The sequence below is a fragment of the Procambarus clarkii genome, chromosome 2 (genome assembly GCF_040958095.1).
Source record: "Procambarus clarkii isolate CNS0578487 chromosome 2, FALCON_Pclarkii_2.0, whole genome shotgun sequence".
Classification (NCBI taxonomy): domain Eukaryota; kingdom Metazoa; phylum Arthropoda; class Malacostraca; order Decapoda; family Cambaridae; genus Procambarus; species Procambarus clarkii.
Genome location: NC_091151.1, coordinates 62,550,919 through 62,572,230, shown reverse-complemented (window position 1 = coordinate 62,572,230; position 21,312 = coordinate 62,550,919). Strand labels below are relative to the sequence as shown.

At 38.0% G+C, this 21,312-nt stretch overlaps 1 long non-coding RNA gene across 1 annotated transcript; it reads right to left on the bottom strand.

Moving 5' to 3' along the window:
• Positions 1 to 7,017: 7,017 nt before the first annotated feature.
• On the bottom strand, positions 7,018 to 10,934 carry LOC138367132 (uncharacterized). The gene is made up of 2 exons (XR_011229306.1): positions 8,935 to 10,934; positions 7,018 to 7,195 (listed from the first exon to the last, which is right to left on the bottom strand). It is a non-coding gene; the product is annotated as an uncharacterized lncRNA (long non-coding RNA).
• Between the last annotated feature and the right edge of the window lie 10,378 nt (positions 10,935 to 21,312).

Here is a 21,312-nt window from a genome sequence, read left to right as displayed (position 1 = left end):
TTTTAGCAATCTCTTCATCAAAAAACTCAGGGCTGCAAATCCTCAAAGCTCGTAGAAACATTCCTGAAAATACTGCCTGTTTAACTTTACTATGATGATTCGAATAAAAATGAACATACGACCCCACGTTGGTAGGTTTCCTATGCACATTAAATTTGAACTTTCTAGTGACTCTATGAATCATAATGTCCAAAAACGGAAGAGTACCATTTTCCTCAGTTTCACAAGTGAATTTTATTGAAGGTACCAAAGAATTGAGTTCATTAAGAAAAACTATCTGGTAGGAAAAACTATCAGGGGATGGGCAATCCCCTGTCCCCAGTTTTAAGCAATTTGTATATGGAATTCTTTGAAACAAAAATCTTATCCAGGATTATCCCGGCTAATGTAGTTTGGTTTAGGTATGTTGATGATATTTTGTGCTTATGGCCGTGTGACAAAGACCAGATAGTTTTTCTTAATGAACTCAATTCTTTGGTACCTTCAATAAAATTCACTTGTGAAACTGAGGAAAATGGTACTCTTCCGTTTTTGGACATTATGATTCATAGAGTCACTAGAAAGTTCAAATTTAATGTGTATAGGAAACCTACCAACGTGGGGTCGTATGTTCATTTTTATTCGAATCATCATAGTAAAGTTAAACAGGCAGTATTTTCAGGAATGTTTCTACGAGCTTTGAGGATTTGCAGCCCTGAGTTTTTTGATGAAGAGATTGCTAAAATATATGAAATTGGGAAGAGTTTACAATATCCTAAGAGGTTTTTGGATTTCTCGTTTGTACAAGCCAAGCGTACGTTTTATAATCACGTCCCTAAGGCGAAACCAAAAATTATTAACTCATTGGTGGTACCTTATGCGAGTGGACTTGAAAAATTGTCTCTGATTTTTAAGAAACTTAATATAAATTTGGTGTTTACTAATAGTACGATCAAATCCAATTTAATAAAAAACTCCCCTGATACAGCAGGTTGTGTGTATTCGATTCCCTGCAATGATTGTGATTCTGTGTACCTTGGACAAACAGGAAAGTCCTTACAATTGCGGTTGTCACAACATGCTTATAGTATAAGAACTGCCCAAACGTCTAATGCATTGTATCTACATACGAGTTTATGCGATCACAATATTAACTGGAATGGGGCAAAAACCATTACCAATTGTGGGGATTTCGTGGAACGGAATTTGATTGAGTCTGCTCTAATCAGTCAGTGTCCAAATCTTCTTAATGTTAGTACTGGAATGTACAAACTTGATCCATTTTTAAGTTATAATATTGCACAACAGTTTAAGAAACAACTCTGATAGAGAGGCTTACAATGTCTCATTATAATTGTATATTCATATATTGTGTGTTCATGAGGCTTTTCTTTAATCTTTCATCCTTATTCTCTGACCGCTTAATCCTCTTTGACCATTCTAAGCTATGCTATACCTTTTTTGGTTAATTACACCTGACCAACCCTAGGGATGGGTTGGTCAGGTGTCGGCCTATATATCCCCCTTCTCCCTTCTCCTTAGTCAGTCTGGTGTTGACAAAGGCTTTAACAAAGCCGAAACGTTCACCTCCTTTCATATTTCTCTGTGGATTTTCCGCATAAAATGATCAGTGTTTTGTGATCGTCAATTGCATATATATATATATATTTATATATATATATATATATATATATATATATATATATATATATATATATATATATATATATATATATATGCGAACAAGCCTGAATGGTCCCCAGGACAATATGCAACTGAAACCTCACACCCCAGAAGTGACTCGAACCCATACTCCCATGCCCAAGATTACTATCCGAGTGCCGGCGGTGGGGTGGTTCAAATAGCCTCGGCTATCACCTCATTATGTCCGGTCGTGATGGTCAAGTGGATTAAGGCGTCTTGTACATACCAATTGCGTGGCTCCTGGGAGTATGGGTTCGAGTCACTTCTGGGGTGTGAGTTTTCAGTTGCATATTGTCCTGGGGACCATTCAGGCTTGTTCGCATTTGTGTTCCTCACGTGTGCCCCAAAGAATGAGGTGATTTGGTAAAATGCTATGCCCAAGATTACTATCTGAGTGCCGGCGGTGGGGTGGTTCAAATAGCCTCGGCTATCACCTCATTATGTCCGGTCGTGATGGTCAAGTGGATTAAGGGGTCTTGTACATACCAGTTGCGTGGCTCCTGGGAGTATGGGTTCGAGTCACTTCTGGGGTGTGAGTTTTCAGTTATATATATATATATATATATATATATATATATATATATATATATATATATATGTGTGTGTGTGTGTATATCACGAAAATAAACACGTGATTAAGAGTGTGACAATGTCAGACCACGGAGGAAAATGAAACAGGAATTTCCTTAAGTACTTTCGTATATTAAATACATTTTCAGAAGGAATGGGTGTCATTCCTTCTGAAGATGTATTTAATATACGAAAGTACTTACGGAAATTCTTGTTTAATATATATATATATATATTAAATATATATATATATATATATATATATATATATATATATATATATATATATATATATATATACATATATATATATATATATATATATATATATATACATATATATATATATATATATATATATATATATATATATATATATATATATATATATATATATATGTATATATATATATATATATATATATATATATATATATATGTATATATATATATGTATATATATATATATATATATATATATATATATATATATATATATATATATATATATATATATATATATATATTAAACAAGAATTTCCGTAAGTACTTTCGTATATTAAATACATCTTCAGAAGGAATGACACCCATTCCTTCTGAAGATGTATTTAATATACGAAAGTACTTAAGGAAATTCCTGTTTCATATATATATATATATATATATATATATATATATATATATATATATATATATATATATATATATATATATATATATATATATATATATGTTTCATTGAATATGACCGCATATTCTGTATTTATTATTTTCTGGTTTAGGGCTTCTATCCCTCTATTTTCTTAGCATCAGGGCTTAATTGAAATAGGAGTTCTCCAAAACTCATTTTCGTACTTTTAAGGTGAAGAAAAGAAGTGATTTACTATAGAGTGTATTACACTTATTTATATAATTTGCACGACGTTTCGAACCTCCATGGTTCATTCTCAAGTGAACAGATCTTACAATACTAGTTGATTTTATACCCGCACTGGGTCAGGTGATAATACAATGAAGGTGAAAACATGGGGGGATACATAAGGGATAAATGTGAGGTGAAACATAGAGGCTGCAGAAGGCTTATTGGCCCATACGAGGCATCTCCTATCTAAACAAAGATTAATCCAGTGTAATTGGCCTGTTATGTTGGACATTGTTTTCTGTGTTGGCATCGATATGTTCTTGTCTTGTCCTTACTCTCATGGCGGGTAGAGTAAATAGTTCCGTGATTTGGGTGTTCATGGTAGGTCGCTCTATTCTTATGTGAATTGCCTCAAGAATTTGTAATCTTCTTGCATCTTGGGTTTTGTCTATTATGCAAGTATTCTTGTTCAACATTTCTCTTGTTAGAGTAATGTCATGGGCTTGTCTCATGTGATTCCTAGGGGCACCAGATTGAAGATGGCATGTCAAACGCCTCGTCAGCTTGGTCAACGTCATACCTATGTACTTACATTGAAGGTTACATCCTTCGTGGGGGCAGGTGTACATGTATACATGATTTCTCTGGCGATGGTTTGGTTGTGGGAAGAGAACTTCCCACAACTCTTCCCACTCTTCTCTTCCCACTTTTCTCTTCCCACAACCAAACCATCGCCAGAGAAATCCTAGTAAACAACACAGAAATCATCGATAGATACAGCGATAGCAGGCGGCTTGACGTTTGCGAGGCACTACACATCAAGAAGTCAACACCAGCAATCAACAGCCAATTAATGCACAACTATATTCTACCCACCTCAAGACTCCGCTCCAATATAGAAGCATCAAGAAATATGGACCAATAGGCTTTCTGCAAACACTTCTATTCAATACCCATTGTTTCGTGTTCTGTCTTGTGTTGATGAAATTAATACCCTATTAATGCCACCTCTTGTTCTGTCTTGTGTTGATGAAATTAATACCTTATTAATGCCACCTCACCCCATCCACCTCACTAAAATGTAGATATAAAATCGGAGATGCGTAAGTTCTATTCAGTTGTGTATTTGTAAACTAAAGTCTTTGAAAATGTAATAAGTTTTACGAAACGCGCTCGTGTCGCGTCAGACTAGAAATAAAAATGAATTTTGGAGAATTGATTTTTGATTTACCTCCAACAGTGAAAAGAAATGTACGAAAGATTGAGAAAATTCGTGTTAGAATTATTAATCTTACTTTTTCGGTCATATTTAATAATATATATATATATATATATATATATATATATATATATATATATATATATATATATATATATATATTATACATATATATATATATATATGTATATATATATATATATATATATATATATATATATATACATATATATATACATATATATATATATATATATATATATATATATATATATATATATATATATATATATATATATATATATATATATATATAATGATTTCGAATAATATGATAAACTTTAACTGTCCATCAATGCATGTATGGATTAAGCCTCACTAATCGCCTAATTAAAACTAATGGGTTTTTCACATTATCGATGACTTCCCACATATTTATCAGTGTATTAGAATGATTGAGATTGCTGCTGCTGGAACCCACAGATTCCAGACATCTTCAAACACAATAATTACAAGGGCAAACTCTTCACCCTCAGGTTAAACTACTTTCTGAGCTAAACTTCTTCAGACATTGCTTATCCAGGCCTGAGTGTAGAGTTTCCCCCTCACTGATAAACCTGCAGTTACCCGTTACTCTTTCTCATACACTAGCTTCACTTACTATGAATGACAATTGCTGGTTATCACCTCTGATGGTTCCCTCCGTCGTCATACGTGGCTCCTCATCAAAGATTATGTTAAGGCAAATACTAGCCACCTTACCGTCATATGTTGTTTTCACTCTAACGTAATAAATGAAGAATGAACATAGCTTATTAAGGCTGAACATGATGAAGAACATATAACATGCTAAGACTGAACATTATTAAGAACATAATTACATGTTAAGGCTGAATATGATAGAAGAACATGTAACTTGCTAAGGCTGAACATGATAGAAGAGAACATAACATATTAATGCTGAAGATTATAATAAGCCACAAAAAAATCTAATTAATGCTTTCTTCTCTTAAATCACGTGTCGTCACTCTGATTCATACTAGACAAGTTTATATTCTGAAAATACATAGGTAAATATTGTTTTGGAAATAGGAGTTATTGATGTGATTACCAGATAACATAATAAACGTTGGCATGCAGGATTGTTGCGAGCGAAGGTTAGACATACATATGAATAAGTTTTATTCAATATGAATATGCATGGGCAATAGTTCTTCTGGAGTTTTAATTATCTATATGAATCAAAGTACAACAATAATGTCACCTTGATGCTATAGTTGCAGGTTAGTACAGTGACTGGTGTTGTGTAGAAAATATGTACGTCATATATAACTGAGATTAATGAAACTCTCCTGCTTTTGTATCAATATATAATGGTCAGCTAACAATTGTGAGGTTCAAGAACTATCTTATGATGTTATAAGTATGTAGTCAACACATGTTTGCTTCAGTCTCAAGACGTTTTGTTCAAATAACAACTGGTGTGATGCATAATATCTTTATTAGTGATATTGTTTAACTAACATTGTCAACTCTTGGTTTTCCTTGTCTAGAGCTTGTGTGATCATATAGCTACTTGGTTGATAGAGGATATCCTCAGTGATCATCTTGTTTATCTCACAATGACAACAAAAAATGCTCTCCTATCAGGTCAGTATGGTCAGATGTCAACTGGTGTGAAGCAGGATATCATAAATTACAATAATATTAATTAGCGAAGATAATTAATTTCTTTTCTCTTTTCCTGCTTCTCTTTTCTCCATCAAGTATCGTCAAATAGTAACTTTTAGATTCAAATTATAGTTACTTTGGTTAAATGATAGCAACAATGTTTTTCTTTCCTCAGGCTAGTATTACCGACATTTTATTGCGGAGCCTTAATAGTGTAGGACACTTATTAAAGGTCATTTTACAAGGCTGGAGCTATCAGTTCACCTTAGTATGTTCATCTCTTGTGGGGTTCTGAATATCTTAATTTAGGGAGACCCCCTGCTGGATATTTGAAATGATTAAACAAATAATGTCACAGAGAGATGGATTACTGGCAGGCATTTTGAGTCAACTAAAGTCAGAAAAAAACAATTTGAGCTGTGCATTTGGGGTTATTTTGAGGCAGGATAGGCACAGAATGTGTTGATGTTAAATACTGAGGGCGTGCTAATATATTTAAAGTCATGGTATTATTAGTTTATATTAGTTCTATGACAAATTGTCTAACTACCTTATATTTGTGAAATACATATTATCTTTACACTGTATCGTCTTTCAAATTTTCAAATAACTGTCAATCAATTTATGCCTAAATATAATATAAAATTTAGATTGCTATACATCTGTTTAGTCTTGACAGCAATGAAAATATTTGTATAAGTTGTTACCAGTTAAGTTCCTGATCCTGGTAATGACAATATCTACTTACTGTTCTGTTACTGTTTATTCTTATGTTACTAATGTACTGTACATTTTCAAATAAAGTTTTTAATTGATTTACATAATAATACCACAACTGGCTCTCTCTTGTTACAAGCAATAAGTTATCAAATAATAACCGTTGGTATGTTGGATATTTTTAATGTGATCTATTCTGATCACTTTTTTAACACGGTTATCGTCTATTATTCTTAAAATGGAAAATCAATTTGCATAATATTAGAGTTGGTATTTCACTTAAATAGTATAAAAGTTGTTAATCAAGGATGGTTTATTTCAACAATTTACAGAAACCTCTGGAATCGTGATGGTTTATGCATAATAACAATTGTGGTGTCTGTTGACAGGCAGGACAGCCCTTCTCAGGGCAGCCGAAGGTGGTCACGACAACACTGTGAAGGTCCTCCTCGACGCTGGAGCAGATGTCAACGCTGCAGGTTATAAAGGTAAGAATCACATTTATGCATCCCAACATTATATAGCACTCAAGTCACACAACACACCACACTTATGGTGTAACAAAATAGAATATTGTTGTTTTATAGTACAATACATTGCACTAAGGATGTCTAAGATCCCCAGCCTGCCTAAGAAACAATTAAATGTTCAACATTTATTTTAACATTATTTAAAAGAAATATGCTCTCAAAATAATAATCATTCAGTAGCGCAACACATTACATATATTTTGCTACATAATTCACTATGTATATAAGGACGAAAATTAATTGTTCAGGTATCACACATTACGGAGCACGTTGAATGAGACACAACATAATACATTTATGGTATCACTCAATTCTCCACATTTATGACACATCACACTATGTTACATATTGAGCATATCACACTATGTCACGTATTGAACACATCACACATTGAACACATCACACTACATCATATATTGAACACATCACACCACGTCACGTATTGAACATATCACACTACGTCACATATTGAACACATCACACTATGTCACATATTGAACATATCACACTACGTCACATATTGAACACATTACGTCACATTGAACACATCACACTACGTCACATATTGAACACATCACACAACGTCACATATTGAACACATCACACTACGTCACGTATTGAACACATCACATATTGAACACATCACACAACGTCACGTATTGAACATATCACACTACGTCACATATTGAACACATAATATACAACTTAAGGTGTTACACAATTCATATTGTGTCCCAAAACACACTTCACATTTGTCATCATACAATGCAATACTCTTTATCTGTGATATATTTCACAATACCTATGGTGACAAACTACCATTATGGACACTAAATATGGTGTCTCTCAATATACCATGCTTATAAGGGCGCAAAACAAAGAAAAACAAAAAGGTTCAAAGTTTAAGTCACATTGTTTTGCTATTTATTTTATTGTGACTTCTGTTTCTTTTAGATATGATGATGAATAAGGTCGTATTCGAAACGTCATGGCTTTGTCTCAAAAGTAAAGAAGAGTTTTTACAAGATGTTTGTTTTATCTCTGGTTTTCCTTTATATTTTGAGGATTAGATTCCCGAAGGGAACTTCTATCGTAAATATATTATAATTTGTTTATTTATTCAATTTTCTTAAATGAAAAGCAAGTTCCTTTAAGGAATACGCAGGCTCAGTGGATGAACTAAACTTGTTCTTCTCTGGATGAGAATTAACTTAGATTTAAGGTTATTTACCTTTGACAAAATGTTGCCTCTACAAATCTTCTTCTTGAGCACATATGGATCTTCATGCCAACTGTATTTGTAGAAAATCTATTTTCCTTACTTTGTTAAGAAAAGACAATTTCTTTCGTTTATCAGCACCTCAGAAAAGATATTACATTTGGACATTGCATATGTCCATAGATTACAAGATAATGTATCAAATCAATTCCCTCTGTAGTAACAGGAAAGTTACCAAGTCTTCCACTCACGAGTGCCCATAAATATCAGCCCATAATCTCAGTACACAAATTCAGTATTGTTATAGATGTGCAGGGATGTACTGCTGATTAATTGCAGTTTTTGAGACTGTAAGATCGATTTACTCTTCAGTCAATACTCAGTTTCAGTTCTGGTACTTTCTATTCCAATTCAATTAACAATTATGAACACAAACATGGGCAAGTGGTCTTTGATGACTTACTATAGCAAAAGAGATGGTGGAGTGGCATAGACGTCAACTTCGAGTGTAGTGGCGAGGACAGGGTGAGTGACTGTGAGGTGGGTGAGTCTTTAGCTGCGCTGCGATTCTCTGGTCTGGATCCGACATGACAGTGTTATCTGCTAAAATATGACTGGTTCTACACACCCCGTCATTCTCTGAAATGTATAAGGAGGACAAAGTAGTCTTCCTGCAAAAGGTCTGCCATGCTCTACCTTGCTCTGTACTCTTGTATGTAATTTTATGCAAGAAATATAACTGAAAATTCTATAATGTTGGTGATTTCTTGAATTTCACTGAATGTTAGGTTTATAGATTTTATTTGATTTCCTAAGAATGATTAAAATTAAATGATGTATTACTAAATAAAAAGAACGATAGCAACATTTTAGCTGTTTAGAGTGATAGTAATCATATCCAGTTGCCACTAAGTAAACTGTAGTCGTCTTCGTGCTATAGTGGACTGTATTGTTTGTCTCAGTGTTCTCTAGGTGGCTCACATTTAGGGAGACGCAGCAGGAATATTGCTGCTTCATTTTACCTGCCGGATGAAATAAATTTCAGTACTTTATGGTAAAATAAAATATATGTATAACCCAGCATGCACTGATAATTAATATAAAATATTAGTTTTAGCTTTTGTTTTTAATTCTGGTATTTTGTACACATGAATGATATTATCAACAATGACAAGACTTAATATTTTATCGTTGTGAATTTATCTATTGCATAATGTATATTTGTATTTATCTATAAACCATTGCACTATATTTCAAATATTTATTTGCTAAACATTGGTTAACCTAGTTATAGTTAATTGTGTGGCAAGTAATTGACTTACTGAGGTTGGCTTAAAAGCCTGTGTTATGTCCGAGTTGCTGAAATAGAACAATTAGTGAAACATCTTAACAATGATCCCTGACAAAAATAATTGTCACGAACTGTTCGCATAACATATATTATAATGTATATTATAATACACAATATAGGAATCCGGGTCCTCAAAGTCTTTCTTCATCTAGTAGATCATTGTTAAGGTTTATGTAGCTCTCGCAGTGAGCTTAGTACTGCATTTTTATGAAGGTAACTAATGAGGTGGTGTTGATTTTGCATAAATGGTGTCTGGCTCCTTTGCTGGAGTGCCTTCAGTGTGGCCACACACTCAACTTAACTACTGTTTTTCTAAGGTTTGGCACGCTTAGTTTACTTTAAACAGTGTATCTCAATGTTTATACTGTTTTAATAGATCATGCAAAGGTCCATGGGTATCCTAAACTACTGAAATCGCACAGCTTGATGCACGTGGTGTTTCCTACTGGTGACGAGTTGTTTATTGTTTGGTTTGTTTATTATTTAGTTCATTTATAGTTATGTTATTTCACCACAATACCTGTCCACGGAGTAGCTGAACAGTTTGATGTGATATACACTGGTGTATAGTGTGTTCTGGTGTTTTGGTGTGATGGTGTCTGCGAGCTCCATCAACTGTGGCTCCACATCCCACTTCACACTGGTATTTTATATTTCCACATCTATCATTTTTAAACGGTTTATGAAAACTTTAATCAGTTTTATATGACGTTTACACCATTATACTAAGGTCCTCGGGAATAAAAACGGCTGAAACTTAGCGTTAACGACCACGGTGTATATTCGTTTTGGTGGTGGAGAGTTTAGTATCATGGCAGCGTCTAATAGTAGTTGGCATCCGTCAATCCCGTGGGGTTATTGGGTTGTGCCCTGGGGGTCTAGTTGGATGCAACGTCTGCTCTGGCTGAGAAATCCAACCTGAGGATGGCAGTCCCGACCGCTGCGAACACAGACAAACGTCGAAGTGGGTGAGTCTGACAGTGGTCGAGTCCTCCTCTGAAGTCTATTATCCTCCACCTGCCTCTTCAGTTCACCCTCGAATTGCTGAAGTCTTTTCTGCCTTTTGCATCTCCAGGCAGATCTGTCCGCAGCTGCTGCCTCCCAAGTGTTGATGTCCATGTTCATGTGCTTGAGGTCGCGTTTTCAGGCGTCTTTGAAACGCAGCTGGGGTCATCTGGTGGCCCTCTTTCCTGTTGCCATTTCTCCGTACAAGAGGTCCTTCGGTATGCGGCCATCTTCCATGCGTGTGGCATGACCCAGCATTCGCATGTGTCTCTGCTTCAGGAGAGTGAACATTGAAGGGATTCCTGTTTCCTCGAGTACTGTGTTGTTGGTGACGTGGTCTCTCCATATAATGTCAAAGATGCGTCTCAGGTTCCGCATGTGGAAGGTTTTGAACCGTCTCTCCTGGTGAGAGGCCAGGGTCCCGGATTCGGAGCCGTAGAGAAGTGTACACACCACACATGCCATGTAGAATCGTCTAAACACTAGCTATATCCACACCTAGGCGGGCATAGTCACCCCACCCTGTTTTACACACCAATTTATACAATCGTTAACCACCCTTATCTGATTAAACAAATATTTTTTGTTTATATGTATTTATTTTGGACTATTACCATGATAGGCTTATAGTTATTGGATTTAATTAAAAATATCCTGATATGGAACCCATTATAGATGCCTTCCTGGGGTGGTGTCTTCAAAATGATGTTCATATGTTGACTAAACATTCTCTATGTCCTGGGTGGGCGGGACTTTGTTCCATAAATCGCTAGACTTAAGCTTTGTGCTCTCTCACACACCATATAACTCACACATGCTATACTCTATTTTGATGAAAAATTTCCACATCTTTATTGGAAGGAAATGATTGTTTGGAGTCCATTATTTAGGACTGAGGCAAGACGAAAATTTACCATGTTTACTCCCCATCGTTTTGAAAGTACAAACGCAAATTTTGTTTGCACTTCTGTGCTGCTGTTCTTTGACGGATGGGCCGTATTGATATTTGTAGATTTCCATGTGCTAATGCTGTGGGTTGCCCAGGATCTGTAGTCTTCCCCTTTGGATTCTAAGAGTACTAGTTTGTCATGTGTTTTCAAGGACGTAGCTCCTTTAGACTGAACTTTAACAATCCGCAAAATTCCCTGACTGTCTGGGTGGATAAATATGACTTTTCCTAACTGTCCTTGGTCCATCGAAGTCCATCAGAACAGTATCACCAGGTTTTATATTAACTTTGTTATATGGGGAATTTATCCCATAATGGTGCTCGCTTAGAGAGATTAGGTACTCCCATGTCCATACTTCATTCCACTTAAATATTATGTTGGAGAGATGCTTGTTCTCTTGTACTAAGTCAATCACCCACGTATGAGGGATCTCTGACATCATCATCTGGTAAGGAAGGTACTGGAGTCATGGGTAAACGGTACATTTTCTTTTTTTTGAGATATATATACAAGAGTTGTTATATTCTTGTACAGCCACTAGTACGCGTAGCGTTTCGGGCAGGTCCCTGGAATACGATCGCCACGAAAAACCGTTTTTACAACCAAGTACCCATTTTACTGTTGAGTTAAACAGAGGCTACAGTTAGGGATTTGTCCTCAGTAAATCCTCCCCGGCCAGGATACGAACCCATTACAAAACGCTTGCGGAACACCAGGTGAGTGTCTTACCATTACACCACGGAGACTGGCAAAACATTAAGTGAGCTGGACTACTGGCCACCTGAGATATAAGTCAATAGCTGATTATTTATTCTAGACACGATATCTGTGACTACTGTTTGGAGCTCCATGAGACCTATCTTCTTTCATCAAACCTCCGTGCCATGGAGCTCAAGATAGGATGAATTTCGTTTACACATTTTTTTCCAGTGCATTATAGGCTTCGGGATAACTTAAGCAGTCACATCAGGTGTTACTTATAAACTGATCTAGTAGCTGCACAGGTAAATAAACAGATGCACACCTTATCAGATGTCCATCTTCTGTACCTGTATATGGTTTTTATCAGCTTCCTAAGTTGAGAGAAGCTGTACAGTTTATGGCGTTGGCTGCTGGTTTATCAACAGCGGTCATGGATTGTGTAACAATGACCAGTGGCTTTTTGGCCAACAAGCATTAGCTCACTATAGAGGCTCCTGGTGCTCAATTTCAACCTTAAGAAAGTACTTAATCTTCCTTTTGTTAAGTGATTCAGGAAAATTTCCTATAGAGTCTAGATCCTAATGTTTATGTACTGACTCCAGTCCATCATCAATTATGGGACTGATTTCTTGGCTCAGTCATGCTACTATGACAGTTTCAGAATATTTCTGCTCAACATGAGTTATTGTCCTAAAGCGTAACACTGGCCGGGACATTAACTTCCCTCCTGTAGACTCTAACAAGTACATTTCTAATGTTTGTTTCCCCCAAGATAAATGAATTGTTTTAATTAGCACCCGTAAGGATGCCAATATCCGTTATGTATATGGAATTTATCTGGTGGTCTGCTAAGATAAGCCCCATTTTGTTTATTGAATCTTGCTGTGGCTCCGAGACCAGTCACTTGTAGGACTGTCGGCATTGATTCCACAACAAATACATACAATGGTCTTATACATTTCCCTAGAGGAACTAGAAGTTTTACTACCTTGTGTTCTTGGTGCCCTGTTATAATTTTATGCTCCAAAGTAAGGCTCGTGGTGTAGAACTTTCCCCTAAGTAAGTGAACCTCCTGGCCTCAAATCAATAAGTTCAAAATGTCTAGGGTTGAGTGACAGTCTAAGTAAAATCCAAACGCTTACTGGGTCGAAATTACTACATGACACCTTATATACACAATATTTACATAGCCACAACAAAGGACATTTAATCACAAAGTTAACAATATACAAGTCACATCAATTAGTTGTCACTAAGCAAATATGATTTATGAACATAGAGTACACTAGATAGTGTGGGACAGGCTGCTAAGTTGTTGACACGGTGGGTGGTAACGTTACTTGCCCAGAGTTGCAATTCAGAGTTTTTATGGATATAGAGAACCCCTTGAGAATGTGTTTCTGGATATTTAATTAACATGTTCCAGGATTTCGGTAAGAGGGCAGAGTAGTGTCTGGGACTCGAATTTTGTGATTGTTCTAATTGCTGATTTTTTGTTGAGTAATTAGAGGTAGACGGTAATTAAGCGTGGTGGACCCTCAGGGATAGATACTGTGAGATTATCCCTTTTTTGTGGTAGATAGGTTACAAGAAACCTCAGTCAGAAAGGACAGAAACAAATGCTGAGGGCAGATTATACTTTAATGACTGACCAGGGATGCATAGAGCAGCTGCAGGAGTCCAAATCCTTGGCACTCATTACCACTGGGTCATGGAGCTTCTAGGGGCCTCAGAGGGAGGTCGTCAGAGTAGCTCGAATGGTCCTCAAAACAAAATTAGAATTTATATTTGATGTATATGGCCATGAACGCAGTTCGAATGCAAGTAATCCAGACAACATAAAATGGATCATGGTAGTATCACAAATAATGCAAATAATGGCAAAGTCAATACTGGGTGCAAGGTCTGAAGGTGTGAACGTAAAGGGACTTGTACTTATCAATTAGTTTATTCATTAAACTTAATGCTAACGGTACATTGCAAGAATAATCTGACGTTACGTTAATGTCGGACGTGGTTCTTGACAAGGCTAAACTAGCCGGAACAACTGCTTCCGGTTCGGACTGCTCGCACTATTGCTGACCCTGTCTACACTTAACAAAAAGGGGGCAACCTCTCCAGACGCAATGGCAGCTTGACGAGACTGTGGCAAGTAGCAATAACATACAATGAAAGACAACGGTTCTCGTCGGTGTCAGATGTGAATCCGGGATCAATGAAGGTGATTATAGTTGCAACAATACACGGCCCCAAGTTGGTGCCAGATGCGAGATCCGTGGCCAGCGTGGGGTGATTGATGACTGAATGACAACAACTGACAGACTTGTCACTGAGACAAGTCTTCGTGCAACACTCAATTGATTACGTTACTTTTATCAGTAATTATGATTACGTTACTTTGTCACCAAGACATACAATCAAAACAAATGTCAATGAAATCAACAATGGCTACGGGTAATTAGCAATCCCTGAATAATCGTGCCAGGATCTGTCTAAGCTTGACAGCTCATTCAATTCACGAAGAATTTACGTTAAAGCTCGGGATCACTAAGACTGCTTAACTAACATCGATCAGTCAATACGATTACTAATCACCACGTATTAAATTACTTTAAATTAATGAAATGACACTCAAGAATGATTTAACACAAGTATACTGACGTCTCGCGCTACTGAACGCAAGTACACTGACGACACTGAATCAACACATGGTAATAATATTGTACACACCAATACGGGTCACTGAGACCAACAACAATACACTAAACCAAAGTACACCAGGTCACAGAGATCACCTACAAATAGTAAACACAACACACCACATTGACACACTCACGTGTCAATAAATCAATAATAAACACAAAGTAAATTAGTCTTACTTGGACTTACAGCATGTCCCCTGGAAATAAAGACAGAACGGCACGGACACGGGTTAACACACAGTGATGGTATAACAATAAACCACACTAAACACAGTAAAATACACACATCACAAAGACAACTAAATGTGTAAGATCTGAATGTGTAAGATGACAATCACACTGAAGATCTGGCTACAGTATTCACACAGAAAAGCTGTAGTAGGTCTTTACCTATCGTGCTTCCTCGGGGAATCGAACTCGGTCCCGTTGGGAAACTAGTGAGAACGAACACCGGAAGGTTTAATTAAATTCAACACAAGGAATTTGCACAACCAAAGAAGATACAGAGAAATTTATGTTTGAGTATTCACGTTAATTTATACCGGTATGACACACAAGCATACACACTCTCACTGCTCCAGCTGTTTATTGAAGACCACACACTGGAGATGACGGAGTGAGGAGGAGGTCGGGTTGGAACACCGACGCTCAGAGGTAGCAAGCGAGGTGAGGCGCCAGGCCCAGGGGCCTGAGGTGGTGAGGTACGGCGGGGAGGTGTTTCCTGCGTGCTCGAGACAGATAGAGGCGAGAGTCGCCTAATATTCTTCCACTAATAAACTTGGTATCGCGCTCTCAGTTATGCACCAGTTTTGAACACAAGTGTGATATATTGCTGAAGGCTGAATGAAAGCACGCTAGCACAGATGTATGTACATATATGAATATATATAGGGGGGGGGGCCGCCGCGAGGGGTGCCAGGAACACAATTGCGAGGACTGGAAATAATCTAAGTCCACGCTCATAATATCGAAGATTTTACCACGATCATCACTCAAACACATACAATCGTTTCCTGATTCTTATATCTCACTGTTACGGGGCAATGAAATGACGGATTGCTCTAGGTGTAGCCGATGTCACATGGTTACTCTGAAACAGTCCGGTTGCACCTGTTGGTGTCTCATGTGACGGCTATGACTTCACTTATCTTCTGAATTAACTTCTGACGGAGCCTGCAATCGCTGGATTCTACAGCAACGATCACAGAGCGGCGTAGAATCAACTTGGGCTGGCTGGAGGTTGATATAGGCAGGAGAAACCAAGGTCTTGGCCAGGACCTGACCTCCCGACGTCTCGACAGCACAGATCCACCACACAGAAACACTCTCCTGAGGCGCAGGAATCTCACACCAGCAAAGTTTTGGCACGAGAATTCGGGCAGAGGCTCCTTTGGTGCCAGGCACTCGACCAATCTGGTACGAGCCTCGGCAGAGGCCTTCGTACCGCTTCCAATATGAGTAAACCCGGCAGGAAATGCTGATGACGTCACGTCACCGGCAAAGTGGAGCCGTTGGTACTTGAGGTGGTCCCCTTAGCCTGCCCCCCCCCCTCTCTCTCTCTCTCTCTCTCTCTCTCTCTCTCTCTCTCTCTCTCTCTCTCTCTCTCTCTCTCTCTCTCTCTCTCTCTCTCTCTCTCTCTCTCTGTCTCTCTCTCTCTCTCTCTCTCTCTCTCTCTCTCTCTCTCTCTCTCTCTCTCTCTCTCTCTCTCTCTCTCTCTCTCTCTCTCTCTCTCTCTCTCTCTCTCTCTCTCTCTCTCTCTCTCTCTCTCTCTCTCTCTCTCTCTCTCTCTCTCTCTCTCTCTCTCTCTCTCTCTCTCTCTCTCTCTCTCTCTCTCTCTCTCTCTCTCTCTCTCTCTCTCTCTCTCTCTCTCTCCTCTCTCTCTCTCTCTCTCTCTCTCTCTCTCTCTCTCTCTCTCTCTCTCTCTCTCTCTCTCTCTCTCTCTCTCTCTCTCTCTGTGTGTGTTGTCAGGTGCCCGAGGTACAGAATTCAGGGAAAACCTGTAACTATTCACACAGAATACTTACGTCAACGAGAGTTACTTCTTTGGAAAGCTGAAGGCTTCCCCTTTCGAAAGGGATGTGATTTCACTAGTCTATCTCCACTACCAAGGAAGGTAGACTTTTGTGCACACTCTGTGCACATCTCCACCATTTTCTGAGGCAAAATGCTTTTTCCTACTATTACCTAACAGATGTAAGTTAGCTGAGAAGTGACCAAAAACCCAACTTCTCACAGATACCATAGGTTAGATATGGATAAATGAGTGAATAATACAGAGTAACTAGGGCAGGGCGAGGAACATACTATCATGATCTTACTGTAATGGTATGTGCAGACCATAGCTCCTTCCCCTTCCCATTCCTCTTCCTCCTTCCCCTTCCCCCCTTCCTCTTCCCCTTCCCTTCCCTCACTTACCACCTCTCCCTTTGGTCATCCCTCCCATTTGTCACAGTCTGACTCTCGTGGTCATAAACAGTTTGAAGTCACTTGTTCCCCCAATCCGTTTTCCCCTCTCCCTCCATCTTCCCAGTGACGAACTGGAAATAGTACCTCAGAGCCAATAAACTTGTGCTCTCAAATTACACGTGGGTGCCCAGCCAACATTTCCCACAGAACAGTCGTTGGTGCTGTTCCAGTTACTGGAGTTTTCTGTCAAGAGGAATTGACCCTTATGGTCAAGCCTGGTTCTGATTGGTTGAAGCCATGGAGGCCTGTTGAGGCAAGGTCCCCGAGGGTAGTGCCTGTGCATGCCATTGGCCAAGCTTCTAGAACACCCAGTTGTGATTAAATCCATTGGCCATATGCTTGGAATAGGCGGAGTTAAATTGGGCCTAGGAACTAAGTGGGGGGAGCCTGTCCCACTGGTAAGCGTTTTTAGAAAAGATGAGTTAGTGTGTCTTGGAGTGTACTGGGGCCCAGATATCCTGATCTGGGGGGCAGCCACTCAACATCGTGGCCGAGGTTGCAGGATTAAGGTAATGTCTGTCAGAGTTTTGGTACAACAGTAAATGCACCTCAAAATGTTCACATTGCCTCTTAGGATGTGTTAGAACATTTCAAATTTGATTTTTATTTACGTGCTTTATTTAATAAAAAAATTATTTGTTCCAGTGGTATTCAGTTAATTCCCCTTTTTAATATATTTTTCTACTTGGTCATTTTTATATGTGGTTGAGGTTGACTTGGAAAGTTCCTGTGTTCTCCTCCATCTTATGAATATTAAAGTTGCTCTTGAATCCCCCTTCAGTTCAGTAAGATATAATATCAGTAAGATATGTATTAATCCATTAAGATTTATTTACTTGCCCTTTTGAGTTCCATGATAAATGAGTCCCTTCCTTCCTGGGGAAACAATAATTTAGACACATTTATTTATGGTTGGGAAGGTGGTGGCAGTGTTTTAATGATTTTAATTATTAGTTATAAATTCATAACCCCTGTTCTTGTTGTGTCCTCCTTGTTTAATATTCAGCTTATATTCGTGGCAGTCCAGTGAGGGGTCACACTGGACTGTAACAGTGTTAAGCTGGGGTATTGAGTGAAGTAGGGAAAGGGTTATTACAACAAGGTAGCGTTAGAACTATTACATTACCTTGTCCATCATACTTTCATTCTAATAATAGAACGTTTGTAATGTTAGTAATGATGGAAACACAACTAAAGCCTTTTTCTGGTCAGAATTAGTCGACAACTTGTCCGCTTGTGACCTGGTTCCATACAGGGAACCCTCACTAACACCAATTAAGTTTTAGTGCTTTGGGTAAGTTTTACGGAGCTTAGCGTCTGAGAGAGTACACAGACCATCCACAGCACTTGACTCGGGGCAGGGAAAAGCAACACAGAACATACACAGTAACATCACACAGAGAGCATAAATAACAAGAAACACAGAATAACAATAATACAGATAACAGGGCACACAGCAATATAACATAAAAGTGAAAAACAAAGAACAATGAAAATACATGGGAACATACAAAAAACAAAAGCTACAGAACCCTGACGGGGCGTGCCAAAGGTGTCAGTAACGAAAAAAGTGCACAGAGAAACACATTGAAACCAAAGGCAAAAACAAAACAAGAAATACATATATACAACTTAAAACATACGCAAAACACACGCACCATGTGTCACACCACTCAACAGCAGACATCATACCATAAAACAAGAACACAGAACACACACACGACACACAGCACAGTCAAAGAAAATTACACAAGGGGGCGTTATTGGGGATGATTAAAAGTTGTTTAGTGCAATCAAAATTTATTGATGTGTTACATGTGAAAAGGGCTGCACCTGGTCCAAGTTTCAGCATCGCAGCCTAAATAGAGAGTAGAGAGGGAGGAAAAAAAAACATATTTTAGACATTTCATCAAAATTTTCCACCATTGCATAACAAACACTTGTCAACCGAAATCATTTCCATGACACTCAGCTATCACATTACTGTATAATAGAGGTGTTTTAGGAATATTTCTATCCCAAATTTATTTAGTGCAATAATACAAATTTTCAAAGTTCCCCCAAAAATATGCAATAACATAATGTTTATAAATATTTATAAAATCAATAAATGGACTTAGGAAAATAAAAATACACAATTGTGTAGAGGGATAAACTCTACATATAATGTGCAAGCTTCATGTAAATTGAATAATAAATGAAAAAGTAATTCAACCATACCTGGTTGATGGGGTTCTGGGAGTTCTTCTACTCCCCAAGCCCGGCCCGAGGCCAGGCTTGACTTGTGAGAGTTTGGTCCACCAGGCTGTTGCTTGGAGCGGCCCGCAGGCCCACATACCCACCACAGCCCGGTTGGTCCGGCACTCCTTCAAGGAATAAATCTAGTTTCCTCTTGAAAATGTCCACGGTTGTTCCGGCAATATTTCTTATGCTTGCTGGGAGGACGTTGAACAACCGCGGACCTCTGATGTTTATACAGTGTTCTCTGATTGTGCCTATGGCACGTCTGCTCTTCACTGGTTCTATTCTACATTTTCTTCCATATCGTTTACTCCAGTACGTTGTTATTTTACTGTGTAGATTTGGTACTTGGCCCTCCAGTATCTTCCAGGTGTATATTATTTGATATCTCTCTCGTCTTCTTTCTAATGAGTACATTTGGAGGGCTTTGAGACGATCCCAATAATTTAGGTGCTTTATTGCATCTATGCGTGCCGTATATGTTCTCTGTATTCCCTCTATTTCAGCAATCTCTCCTGCTCTGAAGGGGGAAGTGAGTACTGAACAGTACTCAAGACGGGACAACACAAGTGACTTGAAGAGTACAACCATTGTGATGGGATCCCTGGATTTGAAAGTTCTCGTAATCCATCCTATCATTTTTCTGGCTGTCGCAATATTTGCTTGGTTATGCTCCTTAAACGTTAGGTCATCAGACATTATTATTCCCAAATCCTTTACATGCTGTTTTCCTACTATGGGTACATTTGATTGTGTTTTGTACTCTGTATTATGTTTAAGGTCCTCATTTTTACCGTACCTGAGTACCTGGAATTTATCACTGTTAAACATCATGTTATTTTCTGATGCCCAGTCGAAAACTTTATTAATATCAGCTTGAAGTTTTTCAATGTCCTCAGCCGAGGTAATTTTCATACTGATTTTTGTGTCATCTGCAAAGGATGATACGAAGCTGTGACTTGTATTTTTGTCTATATCTGATATGAGAATAAGGAAAAGCAGCGGTGCAAGGACTGTACCCTGAGGTACAGAGCTTTTCACTGCACTTGGACTAGATTTTATATGGTTGACAGTTACTCGCTGAGTCCTGTTTGACAGAAAACTGAGTATCCAGCGTCCTACTTTACCGGTTATTCCCATTGACTTCATTTTGTGTGCTATCACGCCATGGTCACATTTATCGAAAGCCTTTGCGAAGTCCGTGTATATCACATCAGCATTCTGTTTCTCTTCTAATGCCTCAGTGACTTTGTCGTAGTGCTCAAGTAGCTGTGAGAGGCACGATCTTCCCGCTCGAAATCCATGTTGGCCTGGGTTGTGAAGGTCATTGGTCTCCATGAAATTGGTGACCTGACTCCTAATCACTCTCTCAAATACTTTTATGATGTGCGATGTTAGTGCAACTGGTCTATAATTTTTTGCCA